Source organism: Chiloscyllium plagiosum, unplaced genomic scaffold (genome assembly GCF_037043375.1).
Source record: "Chiloscyllium plagiosum isolate Xiang-an unplaced genomic scaffold, Cpla_swu_hap1 HiC_scaffold_6, whole genome shotgun sequence".
NCBI lineage: Eukaryota > Metazoa > Chordata > Chondrichthyes > Orectolobiformes > Hemiscylliidae > Chiloscyllium > Chiloscyllium plagiosum.
In genome coordinates, this window is record NW_028270144.1 from 31,627,313 (window position 1) to 31,642,817 (window position 15,505).

General features: G+C 40.6%; 1 protein-coding gene across 9 annotated transcripts in view; it reads left to right on the plus strand.

The window, feature by feature from the left end:
* Positions 1-505: 505 nt before the first annotated feature.
* scel (sciellin) overlaps positions 506-15,505 on the plus strand; it is a 76,681-nt gene continuing 61,681 nt past the window's right edge. For 4 of the 9 annotated variants that reach the window (XM_043691429.2, XM_043691427.2, XM_043691431.2 and 1 more), the window contains exon 1: positions 510-665. The gene's annotated coding sequence lies outside the window, so the exon portion shown is untranslated. Of the gene's footprint in view, positions 666-15,505 lie in introns of all 9 variants that reach the window. The other 5 variants (XM_043691424.2, XM_043691426.2, XM_043691425.2 and 2 more) reach the window with 3 other exon arrangements.

Genomic DNA, 15,505 nt, shown 5'->3' on the forward strand with positions numbered 1-15,505 from the left:
GCAATATTAAAATGCATTGGGGTTAGGGCAGGGGAATAGACTCTAAATTTGGCACATGTCTTATTTGCTTCGATTAAATCATATTTGAGATATATCAGCAGTTTATATTCCTTTTTAAGGTGCAGGTCCTAGTTTAAATGATTATTTGGCTCTGATTTGCAATCAATCTTGGATATCCATCATTCTGGTTTTGTTTAAAAGATAGCAGTGCAAAAGCTCTGTCAGGGACAGTTTGGTTCTTATACTTTGCAGACAGGTGTATGTGGTAACTAACTACCCTGCAAATAATATTTGGGTGGTGGAATCTGCTCAGGTGGAGTTGTGCTGATATGGAAGGAATGTAGTTTAGTTGATCTGAGAGGGTGTGGTGGAATGTGGAAACTCTGCTGCCACTCTACTTTGTTCTTTATGCTTTCTGCTCGTTGGAGGTTGCTCTACCTCCCTCTTCTCCACCCAGAGGGAGTGAGTGTGAGTCAGTGTCAGTGGGGTGGAACCATGTTAATACAGGAACAAATAAGCTGGGAGTTACCTCTGCCAGCATTCTGTTCAACATTACTCTTGTCAGCTAGCTTGCTGAAACACAGAGCAGCAAAGTGTATTCAGCTGTTAACACTGCTAGAGGAGAAACTCCAAAGGAATTCCTTCAGAGAACAAAAATCCAATAGGTGAGTGCCTGATATTAACATTGTACTTCTTTTAATCACTCTGACACTTTGATCAGATTTGATCAAAGTTCAATTAGCAACCTATTTACACACTTTTGGCTGTTAATGTGTAAGGAAGTGAAAAAGAATCCCAGTACCTTTAAAATGGTTCAAATGACAATATTGTTTATGTAGCAGAAGAAAGTTTGGTTTGAATTTGTTAGATTCTCAACATATGTTGATGGATTTTGGCTGGCCAGTTATGAAAGGTGTTTCCTCCTTGAAATGGCATTGCTCTGTCACAAATTTGAATGTTCTGTCACAAATGAAATGATCTATGAATTACAATGCAATATATTTAATGCATATATTGCCAGAAGATTTGTCAAGGGTCAAGTCATTAGGAGTGAAATTTAAGTTATTTTTGTAATTGTATTGCTTTGACTTTGGTATGGGAAATCTTGTAATCAAGTGCCAATTCACGAGAGTGGTCTGACTGTAACTGTCTTTGACATAAATCATTGCATGAAAAGCCTCTACCTTTACTTTAGTATGTTATTTTTTGATAATTGAAGAAGTGATTGGTGATCAGATAGATAAAAGCAGGGCTTGCAAAACAGTCACAAAGCTAAAGGTTGTTTTTTTTTCAGGTGTGGCTGTGAATGGTGAGGCGAAAATAAATATGCATTTGAAATTATTTTTTGCTGATGATTAATCGTAGTTTCATTGGACGCGCATAAAGCAGATCAGGCAGAGATGATTTGGGCAATCAGGTAGCTAACATGCATTACCATGAGAAAGAATCTCCAGATCAGTCTGCTGGGAACTCGACATTTGCTCAATATAGAGTGAATACCCGTCTTCTTTAGACTGGCACCTCACTTTACCAAGCTTAGAAGTTACAGGCACAGGTGGCAGTAGACAAGTCTTAAGAACTTCAAGTATAAAACAAAGATACACTGGAGTTTACCCATCAAAAATGACACAGCTTGTCTCTGCGAAGTTTCTTCTTGATTGCTCAACCTGGACCACCATACCTGTTTTGGAGTTACCTTACAGGGTTATATTTGGAATAAAAAAGGAAAGGTCTTAACCCCAGTAGCAGGTCTGCCCCTCCAAACATCATTAAGCTGTTCAATCATTAGAAATAGCTTGGACTGCAGCCAAACTGACTCATTCAGGAACTGCGTGACTGAGGGTGTCACGAAGTAGCAAATTGGTTGAAATCCTTTATCACAAGTCATTCCAACTTAGATCTAATGTGGTTCCAAATAGATCCCACTTATTTCCTAATCAAATAATTTAGACACCAGCTGGTCACTAAGCAGTGATAGATGTAGGTTGAAACTCTTGACAGATTCACAGAAGCTAATGGGACCTTCCCCAGAGTAATGTGTCATCCATAACCAATGTATGGCCTCCTTAAATTAAATAATGACTGGTGGTGGAAATAATTGGAAATGCAAAAGAGCAGCATTAAACAAGTAGCAAACACTGCTTTAAATTTCACACCACTGACTTTCTAATAATGCCTCATTGTGCTTGGGTCCCCAGCCTCAGAGTTTACCCATCTATTATATATTGTAGATAAGCCCTCAGCAAAGGACTTACACGGGACAACTTGTGTCCTCCCAGCTGCTTTGATATTCAAGATAGAATCGTAGAATCATAAAATCCCTCCAGTGTGGAAACAGGCCCTTTGGCCTAACAGGTCCACACCGATCCTCCGAAGAGTAACTCACCAAACTCCTACCCTCTTACTCTACATTTACCCCTGACTAATGCACCACACCTACACATCCCTGAGACAATTGGGACAATTTAGCTTGGCCTATCCACCTGAACCTGCACAATTTTGTATTGTGGGAAGAAACTGCAGTACCCGGAGGAAACCCATGCAGGCACGGGAGGAGGAAAACAGGAAAACTCCACACAGACAGCCACCATGAGGGTGGAATCGAATTGGGTCCCTGGCACTGTGAGGCAGCAACACTAACCACTGAGCCACTGTGCCCCTCCGTGGGTGTTGGGGTGCGGGTTGCACTCCAGCAGAAAACAAAAAAGCCCACCAACTGTCCCACTGCACCCACTGTCAAAACGGGCGGGAGGTCAGTCCTGGGGATGACCCACAGCAGTGTCACAGGTGGAATCCAATTGTTGGGAGTTCTGGTGCCTCTACTGGTGCTTATTCAAGCTGCAAGACATCATGAACCTGGCAGGCGAATGGCCTCTCCCTGGTGTGGACCTGCTAATGGGTCAGCAGAGTGGAGGAGACAGCAAAGCCCTTCCAGTACTCGAGGAAAGCGAATGGCCTCTCCCTGGTGTGGACCCATCGGTGTGTCATGAGGTGGGAGGCCTGGGTAAAGCCCTTCCCGCACTCAGGGCAACTGAAGGGCCTTTCCCACATGAGGACCCGCTGGTGCTTCACCAGGTTGGAGGCGCGGGTAAAGCCCTTCCTGCACACAAGGCAGGTGAATGGTCTCTCACCGGTTTGCACCTGCTGGTGGGCCAGCAGGTCAGAGGTATCGCTGAAGGCCTTCCCACACTTGGGGCAGGGTAAGTGCTTCTCACCGGTGTGGACCCACTGGTGGATCACGAGGTGGGAGGAGCGAGTGGACACCTTCCCACACTCGGGGCATATGCCCAAATCCTGAGGCACATCATCACCTGATCACTCAATGTCTTTGTGCAAGAGACTTGGATAAGAAAATGTTTCCACCATGAGGCCAGCAGACCCTCTGCAGCACCGATCAGAACAAATTAAATGTCAACTTAAACCATAAATTCACTTAACTACTTGCTCCTGCAAACTGAAAGAAGGTTACTGGGATGCAAGAGATGAGCAAAAGATCCTTTTTAAAATAAATATGAACTGTAATTTATGAAAATTAACTGTGTGTGCTAATGGACTCACTTCTGATCTTTTCATTTTAAATATTATTTTGCAGTTTACTCCTGACAAGGATTTTATGCAGTTTTATTTATTTTTGGCAAAATCTCAGTGTTATCACTGTTCATGAGATGTGACACAAAGTCAAGAAAGGCTTTGGACTTGAGAAGGGTGGAGTATTTTTTTCATAGTAAAGTAAAAGAGATGGATAGGAGGCAGTGCAGTTGCTATGTGGATTGGAGCCTCATGAAATGTGCTATAGCAGGCAGAGGAGATTTCTGGTGTTATTGTCAGTGAGTAGGACTCTTGCTTTTGATGGAGAATGTTGTGAGTTCAAATCCCATGTCAGCACTTGAGAAGGAACAGCCAAGTTGATACTCCAGTGCTACGTTTTTAGAGCTGCTATGTTTTGTCTGTTATCTCAGGTTGACGTAAAAATACCAATAGACTATTTTAAGGAAGAGCAGGAGAGTTATTTCTTAGTATCTTGGCTAATATTTAATGTCCAGAGTATTGGGTCATTATCACATTCCTGATTTTGGTATAAATTGTTGGATAAACATAGCAGGCCTGGCAGCATCTGTGGAAAGAAAGCAGAGTTAATGTTTCAGCTCCAGTGACCCTTCTTTCTACTTTCGTAACTTGCTGTTGCAAATTGGTTGTCACATTTCCTATACTACACCAGTGACCACTCTTCAAAAACATCTCACTGTCTGCAATGTGCTTTGGATTGTTCTGTGGTTGTGAAAGGAGGTATTGAAATGCAAGTCCTCTTTTCTGACATATCTGTGTCAGCTGGTGAATTGGAGGTATGGTTCGGCTGACTGCTGGAAACACTGAAAGCCAAACAGTCTATTTAATATCAAATCATTATGTTTACAGAGTTTATTCAAAAAAACAATCTCTCTGAACTTCAACAAATAAAACTTATGTGCAAAATCAATTCCAGACATTTAGTGTGGGCATAATTGAAAGAGGAATTATCCAACAGCATTCCTTCAGCCTGGAATAGTGGGAATGCTGTAGGCAGTCCAGTGAGGGTTAATAGACAATTACAATTAGAGACACTTGTGCGATTTTTGTGATAAATACTGTTTCATTGTGCAGGCAATCACTGTGTGACAGAATGAAGGGATGACCCTTTCCTTCACACTAGGTGTCTGATGTTAGTCATGTTACAAAGAAGTGCTGAGGCACACCAAACACTCAGTCTCAAAGATGAAAAAATTGCATAGAACATTTTAACATTGCAGTCTCCAAAGGAAATTCTGACCATGGTGGTGCATACATGTAAGAGACTGAAATGTTTCTTTAGTTTTGTTGCTGGTAATCTGGACTCTTGTTCATCATCAGAAAATGATTCTGCTCCAAATTGAAAAAAATGGATGAGAGATGTGTCAGATGAGATTGGGCAGGATGCTTCCTCTGGTTTACATGAAAAAGGGTGGAAAGCAAAGGGCTGCCTCATTTATAGGGTGCCCTGTTTGTATTAAGGGGTTCCCCACCAAGATATCTCAACCCCTTTCTTCTGTGCTATCTGTTCAACAGCTTCAAGCCCGCAACTCCCTCTCCCGACTTCCTAGGCTCTAGCGTCAAGTGATCCAGAAATGCTCTCATGGATTGGTTGCAGCAAATAGTTGCCTCCATGCATTTTTTTCAATCTCATTCTGTGGAAGTACTACATCTGCACAATTGAAGCTAACATCGAGTCTTCAAAGTGGGAAAATATCCTGTTAATCTCAGATAGGTACCTTTAAAAAGAATATGCAGTGTTGTATAGCACTTCTTATGAATACAAGATGCCCAAAAGCTTTTCACAGCCAATGGAAGATATGAAACATTTTGCGGTGTTGTTCCTATTGTAATAATGGAAATAAAAAGGGCAGTTAATTTGCATTTGACAGCAGGTACAATGTTTTTGAAAAGGGGGATATGGGAATCACCGACAAAGCCATGATTTATTGCCATACCGAATTGCTCCTGAGAGTGCAGTGATGAATCATTTTTTGACAACTGGATGGTTTGCTAGGCCATTTCAGAGGGCAGTTAGTGTCAACCACACTGCTGGATAGCTGGAGCCACAGTGGCTCAGTGGTTAGCACTGCTGCCTCACAGTTCAATTTCAGCCTTGGGTGACTGTCTGTGTGGAGTTTACACATTCTCCTCGTGTGTGTGTGGGCTTCTGGGTCCTCAGGTTTCCTCCTACAGTCCAAGGATGTGTAGGTCAGGTGAATTGGCCATGCTAATTTGCCCATAGTGTTAGGTGCATTAGTCAGAGGGAAATGGGTCTGGGTTGGTTATTCTTTGGAGGGTCGGTGTGGACTGGTGGAGCCGAAGGGCCTGTTTCCACACTGTAGGGAATCTAATCACCTCAGCTGGCAGGTTTCCTTTTTATGTAAGGGCATTAGTGAAACACATGGGCTTTTACAAAATTAATAAAAGCTTTATTGATTTTAACTTTACTATGGATCTACTTAAATAATTTTAAATTTCAAAGTTAAAAATCACAGAACACCAGGTTATAGTCCAACAGGTTTAATTGGAAGCACACTAGCTTTCGGAGCGACGCTCCTTCATCAGGTGATTGCGGAGGGCTCGATCATAACACAGAATTTATAGCAAAAATTTGCAGTGTGATGTAACTGAAATTATACATTGAAAAATTGATTGTCTGTTAAATTTCAAGACCACTATGGGAACATTTGAACTTATCCAATTAGCATCAATTCAAACTTGTTACTGATCCAATGTATTACTACTATGCTGGCATTCCTGATCCTTTCAGAACATAGACACAGAATGTTCAAGTCTACTACGATTAGAAATATATGACCTTATAATGGAGTTTAAAAGCACAGCAAATGCAATGTTGCATGATTTGGTAAAACTCTTGTCAATTTGTAGTTTAGTTAGTCAAAGTCCCTTGGCAATTGATGCCAACAATTACAAACATATCTTGACCCGAGTCTGCTTGAGAACAGCTACAACAGAATTTCAAATGGAAACACATTAAATCTTATCAATTTGATGAAAATTTGCATTGACTATTAGAAAATGGGAACATGAGAATGTTATTGTCATTCCGCTGTGAATACAACCCCACCCAAAACTTGCACAACCGGTTTAGGTAATTTGCAAATACACACACAAACTCCTTGTTTTAATTTTTTTTATTTTGAAGAAGCTGTTTTCTCTCCACCCATATAATTTAACCGCATAGTCACTAACATCAACTGGTTATGTAAGTACAATTCCTGAATTTATTAGGAAACTGGCTAGAGGGCTTTCAGGCGAAACTGGTCCAGAATACAAAGTAGGATATGTGAGCAGAACAATGAGTCTTAAACATGTGTTTATATGTCGACATATTAACTAATGGCCCTTTTCTACTATTACTCAGGCTTTAAGGTAATAATTTTTAAATGGTGGTTTGTGACTCTTCTGTACAATATTACTTTTCTCATCTCAGTATTTTTGTATGCCTCTGCTTCACAGAGGCAATCAAAAGAGACTTATATTTTCTAAGCTTCTGATTCTGTTTTTTGGTTTTATAAAAAGTTAGGCTTGGAGTTATTAAAAGCATGGTTCTGTGTTTTATAGTGCCTTATAAAAGTCAAGAAATTTAAAATAATTTTTCACGGTGAATAAAGGTACAATCAAATACAAGTCATTGTTCCACACTTTGCCCTAGTTTTGGATTTGTTGGATCAAAACAAACCAACTTTTAACCTAGGGCATACTTCGTAGCTTGGATCATGGTATACTGAAAATAGCTAATATTCAACAATCTGGTGCAATAGCAAAAGTATGAGTTCAGTCTCTTCTGTCTGTTGAGAATCCAGTTCACATGCATCTCTGTCTTACTAATCATTGAATACTGGGGTACTCATCAGTTTATTACCGCAAATATTATGTTCAGAAATGTTAACTCATTATGATACAAACATGTAATGCAGTATTATGTACAAAACAGTGATAGTTACTACTAAATTGGTTTATTTTGATGCTGGCCATTTATATATGGTCAAATTTTGCTGGAGTAGGGCATCTTGTGACATTAGTTGAAAGTGGACTGTAGATGCTGGAGGTCAGAGTCGAGAGTGTGGTGCTGGAAAAGCACAGCAGGTCAGGCAGCATTGGAGGAGCAGGAGAAATGACTTTTTGGGCAAAAGCTCTTCATCAGGAATCTTGTGACATTAACTAGATATAGTGGCTCATCACCACCAACAGCATCAATATTATGTTTATGGGGCACCTCTAATGAGATACGATGAAATTTTTCAAGGCATTTCACAGGTGCATTACATAAAAAAGGACGGAGTTATCTAAGGAGATATTTGTCTGGGTGACCAAAAGCATGGTAAAGGCTGGAGAAGTGGCTTAAAAGAGTATAAAAATACCGAGAAGCAGTGGGCAAAAGAGGAGGAGTTGGGGGATGCATTCCAGAGCTTGGGGCCAAGGCAATTTGTGGAACAGCCAACAATAGTTCAGCAACTTTAATCGAGAATGCACAAGAGGCGAGAATTAAACATACAGACACCTCAAAGGGTTTTGTGGCCAGAGAAGATTACAGAGATGGGATAAGGGACAAATGTACAGAAGGATTAAACATTCAAACAAGCTTGAGGCCATCATTTGCAGTGTGATTTACTGCAAGTTCAGTCTAATAATCATGCAGCAATGGCAAGGGACCATCTGGAATTGTCATTCACAATAGGACCAGTGGCCTGTTCCCTTTGTCAGGGCAATTTAAGGATTGAGAAAGAAATGGTAATGACTGAGAAGAAAGTAGGGGTGAATTACTTTCAAATGAGGCAAAACAAGAGAAATAAAGGGAAGCAAATGTGGACTAAGAAGATAGTAAAAAGAGAAAGGAAGTAAGGAAAAAATGTAAAGAATTTAAATTTAGAATTTTTAAACCTGTCAGAATTTTTCCACATGAAAGAGCTAGTTCCAAACAGTGCAAATTTTCTCTCTCTAGATTAGAGTGATCAATCGTACTAACAATTATCATGTTGCTCAAAGAGCACTCACGGGGTTAATTATGAGCTCAAAACTTCTGTGGCATGCTCAATGGGCAATTAATGTATAAATCCAGCAAGTCCCTAAAAGTAACAGAGAGGCTACGGACAAGATACCATTTGTGAACAGCAAGCAACAATGATGTAAATTGAGCAGAAAATTCAAGAGGCTTGCAACTCACAGGGTATCTCTTTTTTCCCCTTACAGTATTGACACATTATGCGTTATGTCATATGCCTTGAGATGTTTTGACCCAATATAAATGCCAGAATATTATCATCATCATCATAATGCGTGCTTTTATTGAAGATAGTCCTTTGCCCATGGTAATTATTCCATATCTCTCTCCTGTTGCAACCTTTTCATTCACCAAAAATCATCTTCAACATACAGTCAGAGACTCATAGAGATGTACAGCACAGAAACAGACCCTTCAGTCCAACCTGTCCATGCCGACCAGATATCCCAACCCAATCTAGTCCCACCTGCCAGCAACCGGCCCATATCCCTCCAAACCCTTCCTATTCATATACCCATCCAAATGCCTCGAAAATGTTGCAATTGCACTAGCCTCCACCACTTCCTCTGGCAGTTCATTCCATACCCTTACCACCTTCTGAGTGAAAAAGTTCCCCCTTAGGTTTCTTTTATCTCTTTCCCCTCTCACCCTAAACCTATGCACTCTAGTTCTGGACTCCCCGACCTCAGGGAAAAGACTTTGTCTATTTATCGTATCCATGCACTTCATGATTTTTTAAACCTCTATAAAGTCACGCCTCAGCTCCCGACGCTCCAGGGAAAACAGCCCCAGCGTATTCAACCTCTCCCTATAGTTCAAATCCTCCAACCCTGGCAACATCCTTGTAAATCTTTTCTGAACACTTTCAAGGTTCACAAAATCTTTCCGATAGGAAGGAGACCAGAATTGCATGCTAGAACAATGGCCTAACCAATGTCCTGTACAGCTGCAACATGACCTCCCAACTCCTATACTCAAAACTCTGACCAATACAGGAAGGCATACCAAATGCCTTCTTCACTATCCTATCTACCTGCGACTCCACTTTCAAGGAGCTATGAACCTGCACTCCAAAGTCTCTTTGTTCAGCAATACTCCCGAGGACTTTACCATTAAGTGTATAAGTCCTGCTAAGATTTGCTTTTCCAAAATGCAGCACAACATGTCCAGCATTAATTTTCTCTTCTCTTCCACTTTTTTTTAAAAACGTTTCCTCCAAAACATTTCTTACAAGTCCATTCACTTTCAAGATGTGCCCTTTTCCTAATTGCACATCTTGATTCACTGTGCCAAGAACCTGGGTTTGGCTCCATCCATGGCAACTGTCTGTGTGGAGTTTGCACTTTCTCTCTGTGTCTGCTTGGGTTTCCTCTGGGTGCTCCGGTTTTCTCCCACAGCCCAAAGATGTGCAGGTTAGGTGGATTGACCATGCTAAATTGCCCATTGTGTCCAGGAATGTGCAGGCTAGGTGGATTAGCCATTGGAAATGCAGGATTACAGGGAAACGGAATTGGGTATGGGTGGGATGCTCTTTGGAGAGGAAGAAGGGCTTATGCCCGAAACGTCGATTCTCCTGTTCCCTGGATGCTGCCTGACCTGCTGCGCTTTTCCAGCAACACATTTCCAGCTCTGATGGACCAAATAGCTTACTTCCACATTGTAAGGGATTCTATGATTCTGTGCATTTCTCTATTCATTCACTCTCCTTAGCACTTCAACACTTTTTACTTCTTCTATCCAGCAGATCTTGCCCAATTTCCTTTAAAAACAATTTCGCAAGTTAGTCCCCCTGTCTCATATGAATATGAGGCATTCCAAATCAAGTTCTTTGCAAGTCACATGGCAGCATGGTGGCTCAGTGGTTAGCACTACTGCCTCACAGTGCTAGGGATCTGGGTTCGATTCCCACCTTGGGCATCTGTCTGTGTTGAGTTTGTACATTCTCCCTGTGTCTGCGTGGGTTCCATTTGGATGCTCTGGTTTCCTTCCCACAACCTGAAGTTGTCAGGTCTGCGGAATTGGCTGTGCTAGATTGCCTGTAGTGTTAGGTGCATTAGTCAAGGGTGAATGTATGGAAATGGCTCTTGGTGGGTTACTCTTCAGAGGTTTGGTATGGACGTGTTAGGCCAAATAGCCTGTTCCATACCATGAGAAATCTTCTTGAGTTGTTTATTCACATTTTGCATATCAGCTGTCTTTGCCTATCAAATACAGTTCTTCCCATTCTAGATGCTTTACTTATTGCACTTGTTCTTTACCTTCCAGGAATGTATGAATATTTATTGGAAATTGGAAAGGAGTTTGCCAATGTTGTTTTTCCCCAGTCCTGTTCAATGTCTGTGCAGAAGCAATGATCTAAAAAGCATTTGATGACATAGAGCCTGGCACTAAGTTTTTTGTGTCTTCGTGTGAGGTGTTTGGGGGTTGGCGAATGATAAGATTGGTTAGATTTGCAGATGATAAAGTGGTTGAAACCATAAAGAGGGAGCTTTACAAGAGCTAGTAACTAGACTAATTAATAATGGCAGGTATGAACATGGGAATGGAAGTGAATAATGGCAATACTTTGATGATACATAATCTCACAATCACCAGGAAACAATCATGGAAGGATAAAAGCTGAATATTCCTGAACAGTGGAATATCGTTGTGGAAAGGTAACTATGTGAATGACAGAGTTATCACCTCCTCCTATTAACTCCTTCCTCAATCTACCAGTTCCTTAGAAACAGAACCTGACTCACTGCCCTAACTGGTTAATCTAGTTCTAGTTAATGATATGACTGAAATTTGTTTTCTGGGCTTTTAAAAGGAATTCTGGCAGCTGGAAGGCTGGGTGTGAATCTCTTCTTGGGTTTACCAAAATGAGCATAAGTGCCTCAATGTCCTTTTTTACACTGGAATTTGTTGTCCACTGACTAGAATGGTGAGGAAAGAAAGACAGAGAATAAAATGGATTCTGGATTAGTGGTGCTGGAAGAGCACAGCAGTTCAGGCAGCATCCAAGGAGCTTCGAAATCGACGTTTCGGGCAAAAGCCCTTCATCAGGAAAAACCCGAAACGTCGATTTCGAAGCTCTTGGATGCTGCCTGAACTGCTGTGCTCTTCCAGCACCACTAATCCAGAATCTGGTTTCCAGCATCTGCAGTCATTGTTTTTACCTAGAGAATAAATTGGGTTGCCCATGAACTAAAATTAAAATAAAAAGTACTGCAGATGCTGAAAATGTGAAATAAGAAAAAAGCTGAAAATACTCAGCAGGTCTCGCACTATCCTTGGAAAGAAAACAAAGATTTTTCAAGTCAAATATGTCTCTTAGAGTCATACAGTCATAGAGATGTACAGCACAGGAACAGACCCTTCGGTCCAACTCATTCATGCCGACCTGATAGCCTAACCTAATTAGTCCCATTTGCCAGCATTTGACCATATCTCTCTCAACCCTTCCTATTCATATATCCATCCAGATGCCTTTTAAGTGTTCTACTTGTATCAGCCTCCCCCACTTCCTCTGGCACTGCATTCCATACATGCACTAACCTCTGTGTGAAAAAGTTGCCCCTAAGTCCCTTTTATATCTTTACCCTCGCACCTTAAACCTAAGCCATCTAGCTTTGGACTTTCCCAACATGGGGGAAAAGACCTTGTCTATTTAGCCCTGTCCATGCCCCTCATGATGTTATAAACCTCTAGAAAAGTCACCCTTCAGCCTCTGATGCTCCAGGGTAAACAGCCTCAGCCTATTCAGCCTCTCCCGATAGCTCAAACTCTCCAACTCTGACAACATCCTTGTAAACCTTTTCCGAACCCTTTCAAGTTTCACAACGTCCTTCCTATTACAGGGAGACCAGAACTGCACACACCATTCGAAAAACAGCAACATGACCTCCCAACTCCTATGCACTGACCAATAAACGCAAACATACCAAACACCTTCTTCACTATCCTATCTTTCAAGGAACTATGAACATGCACTCCAAGGTCTCTTTGTTCAGCAGCACTCCCCAGGACCTTACCATTAAGCGTATAAGTCCTACCCTGATTTGCCTTTCCAAAATGCAGCACCTTGCATTCTTCAAAATCTATTTGACTTGAAACATAATTTTGTCAGTCTAGCCACAGATGCTGCCAATCCAACTGAGTATGTTCAACACTTTAAGTTTCTGTTTCCCTTGTGCTTTCTAATTTGTTTAGCATTAATAGCCAATACTCATTTCATCACCATAACAATTAACCCTGTCTTCCTAATCTACATGAATGATACATTTCCCATTATTTGAGGTCAAAAACCATTGAATAAGGAAATGGCAAGAGTTGAATTCTCTTTAATGGCACATAATTCTTTCACAATGGGGTGTGAAATTGATCTCCAATGGCATTGCACAATAGACAATTGTGTATCAGCAGTTCATGTCATTTAGCATCTGCTTTTCTACATTGGTAACAATTGTATGCCATTAAAATAGTAAGAAAACATCAGCAACTGCTGCTATATTTAGTTTCTTGACTTACATGTTTTTCAGAAGCTCTGTTAAATTCTGAACAGTGATTAAATATGACTGCAAAGAACAGTCTTTTATGGACTGCAGCATGAAACAATTCTATAATGATGAACTGAAATTAACGAAAAAATGACATGTTCATGATATATGCATTAATTTGGCTACCTGGTACAACAAAATTCCTCAGCAATGATTTTAATTTCAGGTTATTGTTTGGTTAGCTTTTGAGAGAGCTCTCTCAACATTTCAAACAGACCAAAATACTAGCTAGGAGGATTTTGCGAGATTGTCTAGAATGATGGAGCAGCTACCGAGCTCTGATTCAATTCCCAGGCATAATTATAGAATCTTTGAAGCACAGGTAGAAGCCATTTGGCCCACCAAGTCTGTGCTGACATCCAAAAAGCATCCCACTCCATCCCCACAACTCCACATTAAGCATAGCTAATCCACCTAACCTGCACATCCCTGGACATTATGGGGCAATTTAGCATGTCTAATCCACTTAAACCATATCCTTTGGACTGTCAGAAAACCTGGCAGAAGCCAACACAGTCACCCAAGGTTGGACTTGAACCCAAGCCCCTGATGCTATAAGGCTACAGTGCTAACCACTGAGCTACCATGTCACCCATAAATCACCAGTGATCTATATGGTTCTCCTTTCTAGTGATGTGCTATGACTATACAGTTTGCTAGGCCATTACAAAGAGATGTTAAGAGTCAAAATGTTGATGTGCTGTCGCATCCTCCTAAAGATTAACCTGGTTAAGGGCAGGAGCTCGTCTTCCTTTAAGGGGAAGTTGGGGGTAAATATAAGGTATGGGAATGGGTCTGGGTGGGTTATTCGTTGGAAGGCCGGTGTGGATTTGTTGGGCTGAAGGGGCTATTTCCACACTGTAGTAATTCTAAACTTCTAAACATGATGCTTCGAGTCTAATGAAAGAAAAGTTACGTTGACATAGGCTAACATTGAAATAAATATCTGAAGTTCAAAGTTACAGAAGTATTGATTAAATACATTACTTTATCTATTTTAAAAATCACACAATACCAGGTTATAGTCCAACAGGTTTATTTGGAAGCACTAGCTTTTGGAGCGCTGCTCTTTCATCAGGTAGCCGCGTACCTATTTTGTAACTGCCATGTACACTGTGATTTTTCTAGAGCATTACAGAAATATGCTTTTATTTGTCCTCAGACTAGCTTGTGTGAGAATTAGGCTGTAAGGGTTAAATAACATTTAATTGATTTCTATGTTTACTGTAAACAGAAATCCTGGCAAACCTTGTACAACATTAGTGCCAGTGTCAACAGAACACCCTAGAAAGAACATAGGAGTCAGAGAGATTAGACACAGGGAGGTGAAGAGACACTGATAAGAAATGGAACAAACGCTACCAGGTTAGAATAAGGTTAAACAATCCCTGACTGGATGAATAAGATACTGACCTGGAATGAAAACAAACATTGTTTGTATGAACCATGCTTGGAATTCCACAATAAGATTCTGGATCAGTGGTGCTGGAAGAGCACAGCAATTCAGGCAGCATCCGAGGACAGGCAAAATCGACGTTTCGGGCACAATAAGATGCCTATTTCCCTGAAATGATACAAAAGTAATGAATTCTAGCTAGTCTGGAGTATAGTTTCTCTGCATTCGCTTGTAAGAATGTCTAGTACAGACAGAGGGAATAAAATTACATATTTAAAAATCCTAACATTGATTTTTAACCTGAGACTACAATTATTTAAATGTTGACTGGTAGTCTCAGCAGTGGTGAAGTTTATAGGTGTTCTTGAGTTCTCAGTGAATTATGGTTTCCTCAATTTGCTTTTCATTGGGCATTGTTTTTGAGATCTGTGAGAGTCAGGGAAAGAGATTATCTTCTAATTCTTGTTACAAATTTGTTTTCTTTCTTTTTGCTCTGATGCACAAAAGCAGCTCCTGAAATATTGTTCAATATGTGTTTCTGAGCATGCTTTCTTTATCTTTCCAAGATGGCTACCTGGCAGGTGAGGTTTTCCTTTTCCAATATGTGAAATCATCAGACACATGTGCATTAAAACACGAGATGCAAATTTCTTGATGTAAACACAATTGTCTAGTTTCAATGTCTTTAGATAAAAGTAGTATTTGATTTCTTCCACCTGGGTCTCAAACAGTTTGCTTCGCTCTGTGGTCAGGAGCACCATAACCACTTTAAGTCGGCATTTCTTATCGTTTTAGAACTACAGTGTATTTTAATCCATTAAAAGTTTTAGTAAAACACTGAGATGGTGAATGTTAACATTTAATGGCCCATGTTTACCACTGTTGGAACAGTGCTGTCATGCACTCTAAAGGTACACAGAAGAAATGCAATGTAAATATGAATACCAGTGTCGCAATATTCTTCCTACAATGTACAAGTTAATACACTGACAT